The sequence below is a fragment of the Lycorma delicatula genome, chromosome 1 (genome assembly GCF_047948215.1).
Source record: "Lycorma delicatula isolate Av1 chromosome 1, ASM4794821v1, whole genome shotgun sequence".
In the NCBI taxonomy this organism is placed as follows: domain Eukaryota; kingdom Metazoa; phylum Arthropoda; class Insecta; order Hemiptera; family Fulgoridae; genus Lycorma; species Lycorma delicatula.
This window is the reverse complement of record NC_134455.1, coordinates 311,415,349-311,435,514: the sequence shown is the minus strand read 5'-3', so window position 1 is coordinate 311,435,514 and position 20,166 is coordinate 311,415,349.

Sequence of the window (20,166 nt, the reverse complement as noted above, 5' to 3'; positions counted from 1 at the left end):
GATGATAAATTTGTGACAGCAAATTTATAATTGTCAAATTTAACCAACATTGTGGTAATGACTTTATACTCTCCCTGCTAATTATATGAGTTTGTTTAATAAATGAAATCGGGCCGGTTAGTTTTGTAATAATTTTTTTGCTTATTGTATGAAACGCTTAAACATTTTTTATTTTCTCTTATTGTATATCTATTGTCTTTATATTTGACATGTATTTTTTTTAAACAAAATTCTAAATTAATAACAGATTTTCATAATAGAAATGTAATCTCTCACCTTTTTTGACATCAGTATCATTTTGTTTTCTGCGAGACTTACCGAACGGTTCACAATTTCACTATAATCTTTTGGATTATATATATATATATATATTATACGTATATTATGACAGTTAGAAAGTTTATTAGATTATAGATTATGGAAAACAAGACTAAAATAGTTATTAATCACATAAACGATCCCTCGGGATGAGATTTAAAATTGTTAGCTATAACTAAACAATATTACAATGTACTCAGATCATTCATTCGTAATACCTGGGATTTTATCTTTTTGAAGTAAAGTTAATATATATATTTAATTTATAAAGCAGTTATTGTAGCAAGGGTTGAAAATTTAATTTCATGAAGAATGGAATATTTCTAAATCTACGACCAACTTTTATAAACTGAATAAAAAGTAGTATTTTATCCAACTACACGTTTTAATTTTTCATATTTTATTCTGAATAGAGTTCTTAGTTAACTATTTCAATAAAACATGTATATTATTATTCTAAACCTGTAGCACAAGATTATATTAAATAGTAGCAATAAAGTATTAATACGCCATTATTTTAGAGTTAGTTTATTTGATTTTATGAAATGAATTATTTTTCTTTCCAATAACGAATTCTTTTTAATTTTCTGCATATGGTATTTTACAGTTTGATATTCATATGTAGTAATAAATAAAATCAATATAAATAGATTAAAATCAGAATAGAAGAAAAGAATTACTGGAACCAGGATTCAAAATTAAATGATTGTTTAATCAGTTCTGATAGTGCAGCAAATTGTACACTATTTACCCTTATTTAATAAATAATGTATAAATATTCGTGATTATGATCGAAATCGATTAACTAAAGAAAACCTTGAATATTGTTGCCACTTAGTCACTAACGTTCTTAAATAATTTGTTTAGATATGCATCGTAATTGCATGATTATTTAACCGGGATTTTTGTAATTAATATTTTACTGATAAATTATAGACTTAATCAAAATGTATGTTATAATACAATATTAATTATTTTTTTAAAAACGTAATATAATATGCTTTAACTGTTTGTGTAATGATTTGGCCTGCAGCTTAGGAAAATATCATTCGATTCATTAACTTACGAGGGAGAATTGAACTGTATTGCGGTTTCCGTTAAAATTTTTTCCTTACATACTTTTGGAAAATTCATGACTTTTAAGACTTCAGTCTTAAGATTTATGATTTATAACCACCGTCAGCGATATTTTAAGAGAATAGATATGAAAAAATTATTATAGCCTTTTTTTATTGAACACTATACAAGATATTTTACAGAGAAAATATTTAAGTTTTACTTTAAAATCACAAAAATTCAAATGGAGCCTTTTATTACAAGCAGAATATCCAGACGATAATTCAGCCTGATATCAGGCGCACGAATTGCAACCTAACTTCTTGCCTAAAGTTTTGAGAATACCGATAGTTCAGGTATTATAAACACAATCCTTAATGAAGCTCCAAATGAAAGAAATCAAGTGTGATTTCCGGTTATGTTCGTGGTAATTGAATGGGAATATCAGACTAATCCATGATCACTAGTCGTCAAGTGCTTGGCAAACACGTAGGCACAGTCTTATTGAAAAATAAAAAAGCTGTTGGAGATTTTCAATCTGCATGAAGACATCATTTTTAGCATGTCAAATAACATTTGCTGTTCATGTTTGAAAAAAAAAGATCAATTAAACCGATCGTGGGATAAAACCTTCCCCCTTCTATTAATAGCACCCCCCGGATTGTGTCAATGCTTAATTGCGGATCCGACTCCGCGGGGAGGGGGGAATAAAGATGAAAATAAAGAAATGTGTATATGTGTTATATTTTTTACAAATCCAAGTAACGTTTACGTTAACGTTACCTTAAATATGTTTAAATGTATTTTTGTGTGAAAAAGATTTTAAAAGCAAAGGTGATACTTCACAAGATCTTTATCATCTGATTTAAAAATTAATCAGGTTGGACTGAATGCTTCGAATAACTGAGGTTTTCTTTACTGATTTTAACTTACTGATAATTTCCGTTGGTAGCAACGGAATGATATTTTCCAGGGAATTTTTTAGCACCTTACTTTAATTATTACCCTTATATGCGGATTTAACCACGTGTAATTTACTATTCCCTACAGTTTCTCTGCAGTAAACGGAAAATGAACCAAAAATTTTAGAAAAAATTACAGTAACAAAAAATGAACTATTCATTTTAATGACACGTATTCAGTTTTTTCCATAAAATTCATTTTGATTTATCAAAACCCTCCTTTACGCTTAGCATACATAAGATATTGGTTATTCTTTCTAAAGAAAATCTAATATAGATGCTTTCCCCCTTAAGGAGGATTTTTTGGTGACTGAATTCTTATAAGTTTCAAAACACGAGAAGGATTTATTTAAACCCAAAGGAAAACGAATGAAAAGAAAGATAAAAATCTTCAATGCGTAGCAGGAATAAGACGGTTCTAACCTATATTAACTAGGGTTTCTAAACTGAAGTTGATAAAACAAAAATTATATACTCGTATTTATTTTATAGTATTATTCTTTCACGATCAAAGCTTCAAATTACTGATTTCAATCAAGGCATTGATTGAATTGTTACTTTTAAAGATATGGTAATCTTCCCGCTTCCCAATAATTAATATTTAACTTAAACTAACTTTAATTAATTATTAATTATTATTTTTACAAACAACTTTCCAATAAAATTATTTTCTAAATAATTATATTATTGAAATATTTTCAGCAGATTGTGAACGGTTTTTGGTATTCATCAACTAATCCAGTGATAACTCGCATAATGTTCAGTTAAGCTATCCCCGAAAGCTTTTTCATTTTTTATATTTCTGAACTTTTACACCAATGTAAAAAGCAACGTTAAGTAAATACATAAACGTTTCTTACTTAATCTACGAACAAAATGTCCAGCCAATCATGAAGTATATTATTAGGTGTGTAAAATAACTTGTCATAAATTGATAAATCTAAAGAAGTCCATCAAACAAATTGAACGACTGAAGACAAAATATTTCCGATGAAAGATTGCTGTAATAAAATAACCTTTAATCTTATCGGGCCATGCATTTAAAAAAAAATTGTTTAATCGTTTTTTTTTTTTTAATAACTTGTGGTAAAGTTACGGGATTAAAATCCTTGTGTCCCACAATAATAAAAGAAGAAGACAATTAAATAAATCTATTTATTTTCACTTATTTCAAATTTATTATAACATTTTAACGTAGATTAGTAAACTTTTTTGTTATAATAAATGTTTTGTAAGAGAAGAGTAAACTAAAATTTATTTCTTCATCAAAATAAAAATTTGTTTCATCTACTGCTAAACTAGAGATATAATAATAATAATAATAATAATAATAATAATAATAATAATAATAATAATAATAATAATAATAATAATAATAATAATAACAATGACTTTACTGAACGCAAAATATATAACAAAGTAAAGCAAAGTTTATCTTTGACACAATACCTACGGTCATTTGACAGTCTAATGAGAATGCGTAATTTACGTTTTAGTCTTTTTGGTTTAGCTAGATGTGATTAACGGATTTAATGTAGATTCTGTTTCGAAAAATTGATGTACCAAGTCTTTTAGAAATCGGATGTAAATATTATTGTTATTATAATTCGTTTCTAATTTAAATATTTATTACTTGTACTGTATTATTTAATATAATTTAACAGTTTCCATTCACATGAATTCTGAATTCAACATAATTATTGTAGGGCTGACGGAAGTTAGTTGTATTGTATTACAAGAGTGTTAGTTACGCGTAAGGCAATGAGAGAGTTAATTCAGTGACAATAGGGTTAGGGTCGGGACAGTATCTGTAGGGAGCTGGTCCCCTCTTAATTAGTAACGAAATATTTCATCAGAACAGGTCGTTATGGGGAAATGTCATGCTCTGCAAACAAGACAGATTTCACTCCTGGCTAATTTATATGGACATCATATCTGTTACTTTTTTTTATTCATTCTTGCTCACCTTATTCTAAAACCGTAATTTTCTTCATAATAATCAGACACTGCAAAGTATAGATTTTATTTATCAGTCGTTATCGAAACTTAATTGTGTAATTTTACCATACACTAACTAACTTTACTATAAGCTATTTTATTATTTATTCCAAAATATTGTAATAGTTTCACTTTTTATAATCATGTAATTATGAAAGTCACACTTTATTCTGAAATTTTAAAATGCCAATTATCAGTAATTAATACTTGGAATAATTAAAGACAACGTAAAAATACAGATACAAAATAATCTTTTTACCAGTGTTTCACGACTATTGCATACCGATAATGCGGTTGCATATTATTCCTCCTCAATAAGTCGTATTTTCTTCTTCTTTATCTAATCTCCTTCAGTTTAGGAAACCTAATGCTTATGTATGCCGGGGTCATGTATTGCAAAAGCGAAGATACCGCAGAACACTCAGTTTTCACGTGCGGAAGATCGGAGGAGTTCAGGAGAAGATCTAGCCTGAACTACCTGACCCCCGAGACCATATCAGGATCCACGCTTAGAGATCATCCTCAGTGGAACTCCGACGCGAAGATGACTGCGGTTATATTACGGAAGAAAGTAGAATCTGGAGTTCCGAATAAGAGGAGTCGAGGAGACGGCGACCTTCGAGGAGGAGTGGATTAGGAGATCTGATGAACCATGACCTTTCACTGGTAGAAAAACTGAACGAAGAGCGAGGTGGGAATAGACAGCCTCCTGCGTAGCCATCGTTCGCCCGCACTTGCGTGGATGGGCGATGGTAATGATGCACTGTGTCTCTGGAACCCTTGAGCTCGAAGGTACCTCGCGGGGCCGAGTAATGCTTCATTGCTAGGCCGGCCTCGGGAGGGAAGGATCGGTGAAATATGAGGTTTAGTCGGTAGGGCGCAGGCACACATAACCTGTTAGTGAGTCCAACACACTGCCCATAAATGGGGTTCCTCAGACCCACCGTAAACAAAAGTTTATATAAATACAAATTAAAATTTTTATATATATGTCATTTACTAGTCTTTAACATTAATTAAATTCATTAATTTTTTAATGCTAATGATTCAACCAATTATGTGATGAAGTAACACTTTTCACTTTCAATTTTATCTTTTACGTTGAATTTAAATAAATTTGTTTATATTTCTGTTGTTTATTATGTTTATAAATAAATAATAAACATTATTATTTATTATTATTTTATATTTGTATATTGTATATCTATTATTATTTATTATTATGTTGTTTGTCGATTATTTGATGTTTTGGAAACAACTTCAAATAATAGAATAAATCTTAAATCACATAAAGTCGTTTTTACATTGTTTTTTTCCCCCAGCAAAGAAGTTCTTCATAATAACAGGATTATTTTTGCCAGGTAAAAGTTATAATTAATATCTCTAATAGTTGATACGTCAATATCGTCTAATAAAATTACTTTTTTTCTCTTAAGTTATCGATTGAAACACAACCTGTGGATCACAACACTAGCTTACTTATCACGTATTTTTAATCGCCTCAATCGTAGGCGTAACCAGGATTTTCTCCAGGGGGACAAAAATAAGATAACGTTTTTTTGTTAAAAAATGGTTTTAATTGGATATTTGAAAACGCTAAAAGTAATTAGATTCAATGCTATTCAAACCTATCTATATCTTATTTCAGCATTAGCCTATGAGATTTCTAGCTAAATCTTGACAAAATTTCTTTCGCAAATCTATTTTTAGCTTCCACAACCCTCTTTTTATGCACACTCATACAATGACCGACAAGTCGATTTTCTCTCATTGTTGACCGTAACCAAGTTTTTACCCTGCGTTAAGTGCTGAAGGATCTTCCGATAGTGCACGTTGTGCAGGGCTGTGCAAGTGGGATAAGTAGAGCCTGTTTTATGGATGGATAGAACAATTGGGTTACTTTAACTAGTGAAGCTAGTTCTATCTCCTTCAGTTCAGCATTTGATTCTTTCCATTGGTTGTACCAAAGTTCAGCTTCACCGAGGATATCATTCAAATTGTAGTGACTATAACAACTTTTAGTATTTTAAAAAATCCTCATGCCTCATATCAAACCAAGTGAAGATGCAACCTAAGGAATGAGAGTGCGGACAAGTTCTCCTCAGAAAAATGGTGTACCAGAGACATTATTAATGAATCTACTTAATTTTATTGTTAATCATGGCCCATTGGTATCGATATAAATTAATTATATAATAATTTCCACTTACCAACTATTTTTATTATTATTTCCGAGCGCTTTCGTATATTAATCCATCATCAGGAACATTTATGTTATGCATTATAATTATTTCGTTTAAAAACTAATATATTAAATGAATTTTGAATTATAAAAACAAAAATTATAAATAAATAATTAATCGTCAAGTAAAAATAATGTCGATGTTGTCCGTCATATCAATATGAAGAGCTCATCTGTTATGTTTATTCGTATGAATCAGTATAACCAACCTAAGAATCAAAGTTATTGTTTAATATTTATTTAAATATATCATTATCAAATTTCGTTTGTTCATTTATAAAATTTTTATTATTTAAGTATATATAAAATTTTTCAATAATATTTGTTTTATAAAGGTTTCTGGAATATTCAAGAATATTAATCAAATTATCTGGGTTGTAATTATGATTATTTTCTAAGATATGTGTAGCAAAACTGGATCGATCCTTTATTTCCCTTACTTATACAATTAATGTGTTCATTAATTCTGTCGACAAAGATCGATTTGTCATCCAGAATATATTGCAAAACGCAATTTGCGTATTTTACACTATATATTCCCTGCTCATCTAAATTAAATTTATTGTTATGTTTTTTTTTTTATTCTAGTAGGATCGTTGTTATCTATATAGTTAATTATTTTATTATTCATTGTATATGCAGTTTTTAGTTCAAAAGATCTAAATATTTTATTGAATTTTTGTACTTTATATCGTATTCAATTTTATCATATTTGTAACTGTTATTATTATTTATAGAACCTATTTTTGTGACAGGCGTTAACTCAATAACGGAATTGAAGAATTTTTTAGCACGTTTATTAACGAAATACACTTTGACAACGATGAGATCGGGCCACACGGTGAAAGTTCTGCCGGTAGACATTGAGACATATAAAGTCATCAGGTTGAAAATGCTTGAAAGCAGTCTCAGTCATTATACATACCAGCTTAAACATGAGAAGGCATATAGAGTGGTCATGCATCACTCGGAAGACAAAATATTTACCAAGAAACTAAATTAAACTAAACTAAATTAAAAATGAAAATTTTAATCATGATAAAATAAAAATCTAAGAATTTAAAAAGATTATGTTTTAATTTTACCATCAGTCTGTAAAGTGAAAATATTAACTTACTGGCGGTGAAAAAATTAAAGGAGAGAATCATTTAAAAATAGAAAAGAAAGATTTAAAAAAAATGAATATCTGAGAAGTATGTGAATTTAAAAAAATAAATAAATATTTATAATAAATCAAAAGATGACAGTTTAAAAAAGTAATTCTTTCAAGAATATTTTTAAAAAATGAAAAATAAACAGAGAATAATTTTTGCAAAAAATATTAGGTGTTATTCGATATGAAAATTTCTACTTGATGTGAAGGAATCACGTGTTAACCACTTGAATTAAGCAAAAGAAAAGAATAACATGTTCTATGTTAAGAGTGATAACTTTATTATATATTCATTGAATTTTAGGATGAAAAAATAAACAAAGTAAGTTTTTAAACCTAAAAAATAAGTTACCTTGCCTTTAAATTTGACCTTGATAATAATGAGCAAAAGTTCTGTAAAACGTTTCAAAATTGTCATATAAGATGATCAAGAATTATCATGATAATAACTGAGCAGAAAGACGCAAATTAAAATATTATAAAAAAAGCGTTTTGTTAAGGCTGACAAGCAAATAAAATAAAATTAATAAACTAAGAATAACAGATTAGACTAAGAATAAAGTTAAATAAAACGAAAAATAAAATAAACCAGTACTTGGATAAGGTATGAAATTAATGTATTTTCGCGATAGAATGTAAAAAACAAAAATTTCGTTACAGAACCACTTTTTTTTCGAAACCAAAAATTTTGTTAGAGAAACTGTTATTTCTCTTTAAAATTTGTGATTGCTAGGTAAGTTCATTTGGAAGAAAAAATTAAATACCCTTATTCGTCTTTAAATGTAGTTACTCCTGCAGTTACTAAGTATCTGTTAACCCATATATTTTATGAGAATGAAAATTTAATAAAATAAGATGTATTTATCTATATATATAAACATAGATCCTTTTTGGTAGCTTGAATAGAAATCCCTATTTTTTTTTTTTCTTTGAACCGTTTACAAAATGGAGTTTATTCAAACCTGGTTGCCTTAGAGGCAGTATATATATATATATATACATTGAAGGGATGATTGGTTGGTAATAATGCGTGCTGTTCGGATTCAGGTACTTCCGAAGAGAGTAGATTTCCCCTTTTCTTTTCCGACTGTGCCATATTACAATCTTTCCCGAGTGGTTTTTGCTGAATCGGTTAGTTTTTTTACTGTTACACTAAGACCTACCCATTTACTGTTTTCTTTTATGTTTCTTGAACTGCATAACGATAAAATTCACAAACAGTTTATACACTTTAATATCCATTTAAAACCATTACTACATGCAAAAATAATCCACATTTATATAAAATACCCAGATTTGTTGCTAACTGTACCAATAACGGTAAGGAACGTCAAACAATAAAATAACTGTTTAATGTATTTTTTTAACGTTGCTTGTATTGTATTCTGTTTTGCTTTTATTTTTATTTAGAATAAAACTTAACAATAATACTCAAACGGATCTTATAACTGCCTGTTTAAATTGTTTCATTAGTTGTAGAAGGAGGTATAGAATAAAAACGGTAAAGAAAGACAAAGCAATAAAAAAGTGAGTATTTACTTATAATAATTTTATATGAAAGATATTTTACTTTAATTAAAAGTGATTTCTGTATTAGAATGTAGAATGCATCAAAATAGTCGAATAGAAAACGCTAAACAGAACAAAAAGAAAAACGCCAAAATTGCTCTAATTTGGCAATTATATATTTTTTTTATGAAATGTCATAATATTATCATTTTTTGTCTATAGTTTAATCTGCCACAGATGCCTAAATGCATGTGCATGGGAATATAGTACAGTATTTGTAGCGGATGAATGTTTCAAGCTTGACTGAGATTCGAATTCGGAAATGACAAGTTAAAAATTAGGAACGTTATCATTCCGCCATGAATGATAGCATTGAAAACTTAACTAATTAATTGAGATCTATTGGTAGAAGGAATCCATTTATGAAAACAATAACGATCAAAATCATCTATAAACTTACAAAGAAAAAAACACTGTCTGTAATTAATAAGTTTCTGTAAAAGAAAAAAAAATCGCTTTAGCGTAAATAATAGAAGTTCAATCTCTGAGATGCTCAGAACTGTACAGCACTTGCTTATTCCAAAGGAAATGGAATGAACATTATAGCGTTCAGGTTTTTTTTTTTTTGAGACCAAATGAAAACATTTAACAAGTACCACAAATAGATAAAATTGAAAAGGAAATGTAAAACAGAACTTTTATATGAAAAATATATAAAGTTTTACCCCCATTTCATTATAAAAAAAATTATTATGATTCATTAATGTACTAAAATCTTTATAATTATGCGGGGGAATTCTTTTTAACAATTTTTTTACCTTTTAGGGAAATAGTCTTGATGCGATTCTTGAAGCGTAAATGATGAACGATATTTTAAAACGTCTTCACTTTCTATCTAAAACGAAAACGTATACTTAAGTTACATATTTTCATTTAAAATAAAGTAATAATGATGTTAGAACGAATGCCAAGCGCAGCATTTATAAACGGAGTGAAAGATGAAGGATGACGTAGCAGCTACGGCTGTAGGTAACGAACTCATAATAGAGGAGGGGTTCACCGTTCATTCCAGTTCATTACACAAGCTTTAATGTAATGTTCATTCCCGATGATAAGATATGCTAGCTAGATTCCCTTCTCATCACATTTCCGTACCCGTGCATCGGTAGTGGCTCCTGTATTTTTCCAGCGCCTTGTTAATTGGAAACCGGTGTGGTGCGGTGGCCCTAAGCACCGAACTCGCAATTAAGCTCACAATACGGAATATACCCGATCCACCACCCATCGTTTCATCAGTTGGCTGTTATTAAGCCATTGTATAGCATCGGATAATAACACCTTACATTTTAAAACTCGGTTCGTTGTATCGATTAATATTGATACTGCTGTTAAGGCAATAATATTTTATTTTTTAATTAAAAACAGACATTTATTTTTTCATTATTTTTAAAAACCATTATGAAAAAATTGTAGAAGATCTTTATCCTATATTATAATAAAAGATAAAATAAGAGGTTTAATGGATTGCATCTTAGTAGCAAAATAGACGAGTATAAATTTATTAAAAATAATTTATTTATTATTTTTTTTAGCTGATTATTTTAGAAGTTTTCTTTACACAATATTCTTCCGTAATTTTTATGTTTTTTTTTTGAAAAGTCAAACGGTCTACCGTTTGTGTGGATTGACATCATACGAACATAAAAGGTATTGTATGCTAAAATTTAGTTTTGATTGCTTAATAGGACTTTCTTTTAGTCAGTGTTTAAAACGATTGTGCGGGTTAACCTCTAACCTGTAAAGGCGGGTAAAATCGTGGACCAACAATCAGCTCTTCCAGGCGATAGAACCGAGACTTCTAGTGGTGTTTGTTTCTTATCCAATAGAAAGCGAGATCCCTTGGTACCCACAGAAAGGAAAGGAACCCCAGGAAGCTTTTTCGCCAAAAACTGATCACCGATAATTTAATGTTCGATGTGGGTAACATTACTGAAAGCAAAACTGATACTGAAATTACCGATTATCAAACTATCCTTCTGCAGTATAAGCAAAACCAGTGCTGCGTACTTTGGACGCGAAGTCCAAAAAACGTGCAAGTGATTTGCCCTTATCTAATAAATACGAAAATCTCCTGATTGAAGATGACATCGTTGGAAATAACCAGTAAAATTCAAATAAGCCCCGCTGATACGCTATAATGCATAAAAGATTTTATGAGACTCTACGAACTGCTTAAAATTGTTGTGGCTGATGATTAATGCTAACAACTAAATGATATCTCAAAAGATGTTGATCTTTACAACAAGATTATCGATTTGGTGCGTACGCAAATATTAATTGGTCACACATTCAAAGACACATTGAAAAGACGAAAAGGCGTACTGAGTAGTCCTGAGGAGTCTGCACTTCTCAATCCCGACTGAGATATTCAAGGAAACTTATTTTAGTCAACTTATTAGACTCTTTTTGCCACCTCAGGTAATTTTTCGATGTTCACTGATGTTAGGAATAGCCTTCAATCTTCATCTAATCATTTAGCCGTACTTCTCATCATTAGCATGATAACGGTAAAAAGAACAAAACGGTTGTTTTACTCAATAATAGGAGGGACTGGGACTTTTATCAGAGCTGTGGATTGAGGACGAGGTACGTGTACCTATTCCTTTGAAAAGTAGTGTTATTACAGACAATGCGACGCATTACTTCAAGAGGTGGCTTGGCAGTCAACACTAGAAAGTAGCCATCTAGGACAGACTGATGCGACCTATTCGAGGGGGTTATGGATCTTATTTCTGACAGACTTAGGCAATGAGGTGGCAAAATTAAATGAGGGTCGGTTCTAGAGACTGTTCTGTTCTCGATCTTCAAGACGGACTTCCCGACTCCAGATATAATAAAATTACTTTTTATGATAACAATAAAATAATAAATTAATATGTAATATATATAGTGTAAGTAAATTTTTATATGTAAAATCATATAGATTAATCGTACATTTAATTCTAATATCTACAATAAAGTAGATGCCAGTAAAATAGAAAGCATTGAGGAAAAATTTAAAGAAACCTTAAAAATTCCTTCCAAGATTATTTACAAGTATATAAATAGGATAAAGAAAAATCTAGTAAGTCAGTAATAATAATTTTGAATATCTTACAATCCTAATAAAACACTGCCATGAAAATATAATTAATTAACTTAAGAAACTTTAATGAACTTTAGAAACATGATAATTGATCTAGAAATACTGAATTTAATTTAGAGTAATCAAAATTCAAAAATTGCATTAAAAATATACTTAATTCTAATACCTTAACAATAGTTTCGTTATTTACCAACAAACCGTAACAGCAGTAGAACAATTAATTTTACTTTAATGTCCGAGATATTAAACATATCTTTATAGTTGTTTTAAAATATACGTTTAATCATTTTTTATGAAGATATCTAATAAAATAATTAAATTCTGCAGTTAGGAAGCAATTTAGTAATTTTTTTCGTCAGTATCTCCCTGCCGTCCCCTCGCCCCTGAACCCGTATCCGCAATTACATATAAACTCAGCTTCGAGGAGTGCCTTCTCCTCAAACAACCTCGGTAGGACGCTAGGCTCCACCCAGGAAGCCGGGACTCGATCTTGTGTTACTTTTCATGCCTCTAACGGAGGAACCCCAAGGGATTCCGTCTTTGATACTCCGGTCTTGACGCCTTGCCTCAAATGAGGAATCTCCGGAGGGATCCCCACTGAAACTACGGTCTTGCATTTCCCCCAATGGTGTCTACAAGGGAGTCCCCACCCGATCATTGTTGATGGACGCCGGAGCTTCCCTACCCTGCCGAATGGGTCTGTCCCCTACAGACCCCGCAGCTTCGTTGTGCAAACTCCAGAGGATTCACGATGTGGGCGAAGTCGCCTTACATCCACGGCCTCCAGGCGCATGTCCAAACAGTTTGCATGTAAGACACCGAAGCTCTTGCATAGTCTTTTCGCAAGTGGCCAGGCTCACCACAAGTAAAACAGTGGCCGCTGCGATCTGGTCCTAGACACAATTTGGCCCAGCGGCCTGACTTCCAGCAACAAAAACGTAAGTCATCAAAGGTGCGCCTCATCACCCGGCAGGCCACCCACCCAATTCGAATTTCGACAGAAGGTTGTCCGCTAAGATGGGCGGTACTGCCAAGGTGACCACTTATGGCACCCAAAATTCCGGCCGCCTGGATAGTATATCTACAAAGACCGACTCCCCTGCAACCTGAAGTTTCTTTAGGAACTCGTCCTTCGTAGTGAGTACGTCCACGTCCTTAACAGTAACGTGAACCCTCCGGCCCCCTCTTCCCGTCAGAGCCGTAGTGGAACCCTTTACCTTTTCGGCGATGCCCCTACTCAGTTGTTCAGCCGCACAACTATCAGCTCACTCCCCCTGCTTGTAGGTCATCCCCCTGCCCAAGTCCTGCAAAGAGGATCTCGACCTCACCCGGTGAACTACCTCCTTGACGGATCGAAGGAGGTCACCGTAGGACTTATCTTCTGCTCTAATCACCACCGTTGTTTTCAGCTGACCCACGGGTGTTTTTTTGCTCTTTAACGACGATGCCGATGGTACTCGTGAAAGACACACCAAATGCTTCTTCTTCACACGCCTACACATGTACTCCTCGGAACGCCGTAGAATCTGCCCCTAGCCGGCCCGAGGGCCCACAAAAGCAGACTAGTCGATCCTGCCTATCTTGTATCACTTGCGGTACAGACCTGCAAATGACCGAGATCACCTCGCAGTCCCCAACTGCCGAATCAATCACTAAAGCATAGTCAGTCCGGCCCATATCAATTTACACCCATTGTCCCGTCCAGACAGATCATGTGCAGTGACTGCTCCACAAGGACCTGGCCCGCTTTCAATTTGCCTGCTGGGACCAGGTCCCGAATTCATGGAGCCTTACGGAATACCGGTGGCTGTTGCAGGTGTTTGACTCCTAACGTCATGTCTATAATCCAAGGAGACCCAACAACCTCTGGCAATTCACTAGTCCTCCACTAGAGGTGAAGATAGGAAGACCTCCTGAGGCCAGTCTTTAAGAACTAACCGCTCAATGTCTAAATCCTCCAACTCCGCAATCAATCGCTCGCAGGAGCTTGTCAATTAACGACCAAGTTGCAGCTCGTTGTAGACCCCATCCGGAGTCTGTGACGCCATATCAGTGATGAAAAAATATGTTTGTAAAGCCTCAACCGCTCTGCTCCGCCGAGTAGATGATCTCTCCTGAGACTTCACAGGTATTTGATCTAAAGCATCTGCGAACTCCTTCAACACACGAACATGACTGTTCATATGCTTGAACAACTCTTTCATCCCAATTTTAGTGGTCATATGTAGTCGGACCAGTGAACTTAACTCCCTAACATTATGCAGTAAAAACGTTATATTATGTACAAAACATTTCTTCCGTGATTGAAGGCCCTTTTCTATGCGACCTGTACGCTCCCCTCCTTCTGGCACCTCTTTTCCTATACATGAGACATCCATTGAGATGCAGACCCCGCTACAACGGAGACTTTCTCCGGCAAGAATAAGGAACTCCAGGAAATTGCTTTTGATTTCTTCTTCCCCTCACCATGCTGGTGGGGAACCACGGAGCCTTCGATTCCCCGAAGGTTTCAAAGGACGCTTCCCGCCATCTATGACGTCGTCCGACGAGACGGAAGAGCTTACTTAAACTTACTTACATAAACATGACGACCCGTAAACACTTTCCTGTTACAAATTAAATATACCTATATAATTTTTATTACCAACCCTAAATTTAAAAATCCATTCTCTTAACAACTGTTAAATTATTTGCTTTGTCTAAGTGCGAATTTCTTATTAGTCGTATATACCAACAACCAGGTTCAACGTAACCTAGTCGTATATACCAGTAATAAAGAATCAAACATATAGTAATAAAGAATCATATCTCCTCATACGGATGTACTTAATCCTGCTTAAAAGTTAAAATCAAAGCCCCAAACCTCAAATAGTAAAATTCTGACAAAAATGAATATGAAATTTAGCAATATTTTGTTCTTAAAATGAAGTTTCATAACTATATATTAACTTTATACGATAGAAAATATCGCACGATTCAAAACTCCTAAATGAACAAAAACATTTTATATCTGATAACATGTTTTCTGGATTGACAATAAAAGATAAAGCATAATTAAATTTTAATAAGTTGAGGCCTAAACTTAGGTCCGATAAAATGGTAATTTTCTTCCGTGCTTCTTTTAAATACGTACTTTAACATGTAATGTTGTAGTGTGATATGTGTTTTTTGTTTTTGTAAGACTGACGAAACGTAATTGTGGATATTTTCATTCTTTGTTGATGCTGATATATTGATGCAGCGAAATATGTAGGACATTCCTATGGAAAATGTATGGTAAGACGATAATTAAAATTATATATGTGTTTTTAGTAAAAAATAAAAATATATATATATATAAACGTATGTATAAAATTTTCTGGAGTATGTTGATTGTCTAGTGGTGTATTTTTCCTACGCGCTTATGCAGCGTGGTGAGTGAGTTGACACTTGTTTCTTGATAATTTTTTATTTTACTGTAGTGCTTTTTTGACGTGAAACAACAATCTTTTATGGATCAAAGGGCTTTTTTTTTAATTTGATTTAGATTAGAATGAGCTAATACTTTTCAAAAGGAAACAAAATAAAATAAAGAAAATTTGGTCTACATGCGCAAAACTGTGCCAGAGTTTTTTTTAATACTTATATTAATAGTGAATGTCAGCTCTCTCTCAGTTAATCATCAGTGTTAAAATGGGTAAAAACGATTTAATAATGCGAGGCAAAATTGAATCCATATCTGATCTTACAGTAATTATCTGTTCGTATTGGTTCTTTTTTGAGATGGAAAAACACATATAGCGTGAGAATTTTTTTATACGTTCTGTGAGAAGAAAATTTAATTTTATAGTTATTGGCGAAATTTTTATTATGATTTTACACTGATTACATTTTCCTTGTGAAGCCAATTTCAATTAAATAATACGTTTTATTCTTTCGAAGAATCTCTGAGAGAATTACATTTGAGGTTAATTCTATTTTGAAACCAATATTATAAAAGTAAATAAAATTAAATTAATAAATGGCATTCATTAGAAAAGTAACTTACGAGACAATAAAAAATTTCACAATAAAATTAATAAAATGAAATTGAAAAAAATCATATTCTCTTAAAAATAATTCATGATTTTTAATTGAACCGACCGAAACATATTTAATAATTCGGTTTCACATTTGTTAATTAAATTACTGGCCGTTTTTTTTATTCTCAAAATAAAATTGAGTTTGACAAAAAATATACCAAACACTTGTTGACAATTTATTGCTCGATTCCCAGTACAATTAAACACGTATCATATCGATTACTGTGTTGTATTTAGACCCTAGTCAAACGAATTGCACTTTAATTTTAATTACAAATAGGTTGATTAATATATTTGTAGATTATTTAGTACACTGTTTTATTGATGAAAAATGTTAAAGAAAAAAATCTAAAATGAAATGTCTTATAAAAAAAAAAAAAAACATTAAATTCTTTATCTCAGATAACAGAGAATGAAGTTTATGACATTATTTTAATAGATTTATTTTTTACGACAGTTAGGGATACTGCAAGGATTAAATATTTAATTGTCTTCTAAATAACTTAAAGCGTTATTAAAATTAACTAAAAGATAAATTCTTCTTTTAAATGCTTCTTAAAATGAAAAACAGTAAAATGGTAGAAGCAACTGTTAATTAAAAATGTTTTCTTTTAAGGTATAGTTTTATAAAATATTTGTTCAACAAATAAACTTTTTATTGGGATACTCGTACATGTGAAATTACATCAAATCTTTAAAGTCAGCAAATTCAAACACCTCAGGAAACCCATCACTACTAATATTTCTGATTTCGCAAATCAACTCACCCAAAATATATATAATAAAAAATCCATCTCCATCAACGCTAAGATCCGTCGCTAAAAACTGTCATTCGACCCGAATGCTTGTTTACAACAAGTCATCTGAGAACACTAAGGAAAGGCTTCACCCAAGTATCTGAAAACAAAGAAAGAAATGTTCTCAGGAAGTAGTATATAATGTTTACATTCAAGCTCCACCTTGACTTTTGCCGCTTGAATGAATTTGACGCCGAACCTGGGGGTAAGTTTTCCAAGATTACCCCTTGTTTGTAGTTACATTTCCACGCTGAAAGAGGGGATTAACTGAAAAATTCATAGTAAAGCATTTGTTATAACTGCAAAACGCATGATTAATTTTAAATTTATGATGATGATGTAGGTCATCATTACTTTCAGTGATTAGGGTGTTATATCACTGATCATTATTTAATGTATTCAATGATCATTATTTACGGTTCAAACTTCGAAATCATTGTTAGTTTTTATAATCTAACAGCTACTCAGTTAACGCTGTAAATTTATGATGTTCTGAATCAATCAGTCATCATTACCTTCAGCAAAATCGGGGGTTGTGAATTTTAAATTTTTTATAGTTGATATACTTAATGATTGACACCTGATGTTATTTACTTTATATTGTACATAAGAAACGGAATTTCTCAAAAATATCGTTCATTAAATAAAAAAAGCACGTATCTCGGAAACGGTGCGTCCTAGGCCATTTTTAACGTGATTTTGAAAGGCATAATAGAAACGGTACTCTGCGATCACCCGAAACGATAGGTCCTAGTCCCATGTGTCTAGCGGCCACGGTTCTCGAGATACTAGTGCAAACGAAATTCGCATGTATCAATTCACCTCAAACCTAATTTTCACTATGAATATTTCAATAAATCTACTCCTTTATCTTGTAAATTTAAGAAAAATTATGATAAGGTTCTGCATCATTCGGTTATCATTACTTTCAGAAATAACTGGGTGAAAACATAATTTTTCAATGATTCTTTTATTGTATATGTTCCTTCAGATTTTCGTAACTGAAATAACATCATAAATTGCAAAATAAAGTATAATCGATGTATGTTGTGAATAAATAAAAGATTTTATTTGCTGCACTGACCGTACCGAAAAGTTAAGCTAATTATCAATACAAATACAGGTTTTTTAACACTACAAAATTATGTCAAAATGGTGGGGAAACATGGTATAGTAATAAAGAATCAAAGGAATTAACTGAAGTTTACAATAATAAACTCGAAGTTTACATCCAAGTCGCGGTCTTTATGAGGCTAAAGATGATAATAAAAACGAAACAACTAAAATTATTACCCGTACGTATGTTTATAAGAAATTATTACTTAACTGCATTTACATAGATTAAAGAAGGAAAAAACCAACTTGCTAACTTTCTAACCAGTTGACTACAGTATGCGGCTGTTTGTCGTCTAAATCTGTTCGGCTCCACCAGCTAGATGACAAGTAGACTGAAAATTGTTACATAAGTTGCGTGTTATATTTTACATGTAATGAGTGTTAACAGCAATACCATAAACCATTGCAATTGTTCACCTTATTTCTATTAGATGTATTTTCATGTCAGTTCTACGTACTCGTACCAAGTAAGCAATATAAGAGTGCCTATTTAAGAAAACTTTTTTTAAAAATGTCAAATAAAACTTATTGTTTTTTCAACTAGATCTTGTTTTATTTTTTTGAATCACGATGCAATTATGTGGTAAGGTTATAAATCTATATTTAATACATTATCTAAATATGGAACAATACCTTTATGTCGAATATAATGATCTTTAGGTTGATTAATTTCATACAAATCTGATTGTGTAAGATCATTAAATATATAAAATATTTATAAAATTTATTTTTTTATTCAAATACATTATTGGTTACAGTAGACGACATTTCAGTGTTAATGATTCTTTAATGCATCACTCATTTCATCAGCTGGATTTCAGCCGATGAGATACCTTAATGGTTCTTTAATGTATTTAAATTTAGGCAGTCGTAACTCCGACCACCAAAATATTTCATATAAAATCATTTTTTCAACACATTTTTTACATAAACAGCAATCATTTTAACTACATTAATTTTCATTCAGTTACATTATTTATATAAAAATTTAAATTATTAAGGTTAAATAATTCTTTAATATACGTAATTAGATTCATTACAAGGTATTTGTAATTGTAAACTAAAATAATTTGTTTTCTAGAGTCTATTATTTCGACTTTCCTGTGTTTTTTAGAAATTATATTTCTATATTTGTATTTATCTGAATCTAATGATTTGTATTTATTATTTTTTTAAAAAACGTACGATATTTAAACCTTTTGTTTCTGTATAATTATACGATATGATACGATTTGAATAAAACGATTAAATTGCACATTTAAAAATGATATATATTTTATTGTAATACTGACGTATGGAAGACATAAACTTTTGCGATATCTATTAAATACTTGAGTAGTGTGGAAGTAGGGTTTACGGCGTCAATAGTACTTTTTGCATCCGCAGAGAACGCTAGTGTCGCTATCCGCAATGTTTGTTTTACTCTTTTTTCTTGTGGGAATTTCCCCTTTCCTTCAGCGGGATATTTTTAATTCCTCAGGGATGCCAACTTGAGTAATATATATTCACTTTGAATATTATTTAAAGCAATTAATTCAAAGGTTGGTACCGCTGAGCAACAGCTGTTGTGTAGCGGTCGGTTTGAATTAAATAAATAAAAATTAAAGTGAAAAAAAAAATTGGTCGGCTAGGGCTCAACCTTGTCATGACAGGACGCGGCTGACTGACGCATTAGACCAATCGGCTACAGCGAGGCTCTATGATGTGTAGAGTGAAAAATGTTGTATATAAGTCGCGCATGAGAAAAAAAAATGGAATATATTATTTGCGTATGTGTGTGTATTTTTGAATAAAAAAATGTAGACGTAT